We start from the raw sequence: 2,940 nt of genomic DNA on the forward strand, positions 1-2,940 counted from the left end.
TCTCTCTCTCTACCGCTGAATGGTATTCGCCGGCTTGTCTTTCTTGCTCGTTTTATCATTATTTTCTGTGTTTCTGAAGATCTTAAATGGGCTTTTTTATTACTCTTTTTTTCTCTCTCAGATAATGACAGTTTAAAGCTTTAAGTCAATCAATCAGTCAGTCAACAATGAAGCATCTTAGTAAATAAACGAATGAATAAATGAACAAATAAAGTAGTAAATAATCGAAATGAGATGTCTTTTTCGTGTGTGTTTGTGTACGTATGTGTGGGTCACTGATCCGTGTGCACAAATGTGAGAAAGAGATCTGGAAAGGGAAAGAGAGGCAGAGACAGTGGTGTGACAGAAAGGGCAGACAGACAGAGACAGTGGTGTGACAGAAAGGGAAGACAGACAGAGACAGTGGTGTGACAGAAAGGGAAGACAGACAGAGACAGAGACAGTGGTGTGACAGAAAGGGAAGACAGACAGAGACAGTGGTGTGACAGAAAGGGCAGACAGACAGAGACAGAGACAGTGGTGTGACAGAAAGGGCAGACAGACAGAGACAGTGGTGTGACAGAAAGGGCAGACAGACAGAGACAGTGGTGTGACAGAAAGGGCAGACAGACAGAGACAGTGGTGTGACAGATAGGGAAGACAGACAGAGACAGTGGTGTGACAGAAAGGGCAGACAGACAGAGACAGTGGTGTGACAGAAAGGGAAGACAGACAGACAGAGACAGTGGTGTGACAGAAAGGGAAGACAGACAGAGACAGAGACAGTGGTGTGACAGAAAGGGCAGACAGACAGAGACAGAGACAGTGGTGTGACAGAAAGGGAAGACAGACAGAGACAGTGGTGTGACAGAAAGGGAAGACAGACAGAGACAGTGGTGTGACAGAAAGGGAAGACAGACAGAGACAGAGACAGTGGTGTGACAGAAAGGGAAGACAGACAGAGACAGAGACAGTGGTGTGACAGAAAGGGCAGACAGACAGAGGCAGTGGTGTGACAGAAAGGGCAGACAGACAGAGACAGTGGTGTGACAGAAAGGGAAGACAGAATGAATGAATGAATGAATCTTTATTTTCCAACGGTGAAGATATTAGCACTTTGGCCGACTTACACATCTGCCGTTGTTCTAAGAGACACACAAACATGTACTCATATAAATGTAGTGATACTGAATACTTAATACATGTATAATGTACGAGTATAACACAGTGTCAAACTGAGAGACACAACATCGCTCACATCTGTACGGAACGGAAGCGAGTAACACACACACGCACACACGCACACACACACACACACACACACACACACACACTAACACACACACACACACACGCACATACACACACACACACACTAACACACACCAAGGGAAAAACAACAACAAAACCCTAGCATGAATGCTACACATGAATGATTCAAGTGAAATTAACACAGAAAAGTAACGATAAAATTTTAAACACAGATGTAAGAGACATAAAAGGCAGCAAATAAGGCGACGGGTAATAGGGATATGGACAGATAGACACATTATGTGAAAGACAGAGAGAGGGAGAGACAGGGGGGAGAGAGAGACACAGACAGACAGAGATGTAAAGATATGTCAGTATAGAAAAAAAAAAAAAAAAAAAAAAAAGTTGGGTGAGGGTGGTTCACAATTTGTAATACATGTAAGTATACAAAATTGTAGACGTGACCAGACTAGAATTTGATTTCGTTTGTTTGTGTCCACTGTAAAGAGAAAAACTCTGAAATAATATTATATGGCGTGATACGTTATCAACTGATTGACGCATTTCGACATAGTTTGTAAGGATTGTCAGTGACAATATTATACCGGATTTTCGGTCTGGCTTTCGGCACGCATATACTGTCCAAGTTTCTCTTTGAATGTTGTGGTGGAAAATGGCTCTTTGAGGTGTTTGGGGAGATTGTTCCAGCAGTGCGTGCCGGAATATGCCAAACTCGATTTATAAAGGTCTATTCTTGGCTTGGGTAGAGTAAGAGTCGCATTTCGGGAGTTAGGGTTGCGAGCTTCATAGCAGACAATGGTTTGGTGTAGATAAGTAGGGCATTTACCGAATATAATTTTATGCATAAGTACGCACTTATTCAATATTAGGTGCTTTGTCAAGGGAAGAGGTGCTGGCAGTTGATATTGATGATTTCGTGTGTTTCGTAAAACACCATTGAGGTGTTTTACAGCACGTCTGTGTACAGAATCTAGTTTTTTCATGTGCACGTCGCTGCAGTTGTCCCAAACGTTTGAAACGTAATTAATTCTAGACATGATGTGAGAATGGAAAAAGAAATAGGAAGCCTCTGGACTGACGACATGTTTTAAACGGGATAACAGGTAAACATTTTTTGCAACTGACCTTGATAAAGAACTGATATGTGCCTCCCATTTTAGCTGGTTGTCAATAACGACACCAAGGTGTCGATGTTCTGTAACTTGTTCAATAACTTGGCCATCGATTGACAAAGTGAGCGGATTTAAGCCACGCTGGTGCTTTTGGCGAGTGGCTACAATCATACTCTTTGTTTTTTCTGGGTTAAGGAGCATATTATTTTCTGTACACCAGTTGGATACTTCGGTTAAGCTGGTTTGTAATCTATCATTAATGTGCTCTGAATTTACTCCATATGTATGAAGAGAAGAGTCATCTGCAAACATGTCGCATGATATTGCAGATGAGGAGATACATAATGGAAGATCATTGATATAAAGGTTGAACAATAAGGGGCCAAGCACAGAGCCTTGGGGAATGCCCATTTTAGTTATTCCCACATTCGAAAAGGTCCCGTTTACTAATACACTCTGCTTTCTTTCTTTTAAGTATGACTCAAAAAAATTAACAGAATTTGTATCAAGCTGATAAACCCGTAGCTTTTCAAGAAGTATTCGATGGTTAACGAGATCAAATGCTTTCTTCAAATCT

General features: G+C 41.6%; 1 protein-coding gene across 1 annotated transcript in view; it reads left to right on the plus strand.

Moving 5' to 3' along the window:
* Window positions 1-230, plus strand: part of LOC143277923 (uncharacterized) — a 7,085-nt gene extending 6,855 nt beyond the window's left edge. The window contains exon 4 of the mRNA XM_076582900.1: window positions 1-230. This exon is cut by the window's left edge and continues 1,555 nt beyond it. The gene's annotated coding sequence lies outside the window, so the exon portion shown is untranslated.
* The last annotated feature ends 2,710 nt before the right edge of the window (window positions 231-2,940 follow it).

This window comes from Babylonia areolata, chromosome 35 (assembly GCF_041734735.1).
Source record: "Babylonia areolata isolate BAREFJ2019XMU chromosome 35, ASM4173473v1, whole genome shotgun sequence".
Classification (NCBI taxonomy): domain Eukaryota; kingdom Metazoa; phylum Mollusca; class Gastropoda; order Neogastropoda; family Buccinidae; genus Babylonia; species Babylonia areolata.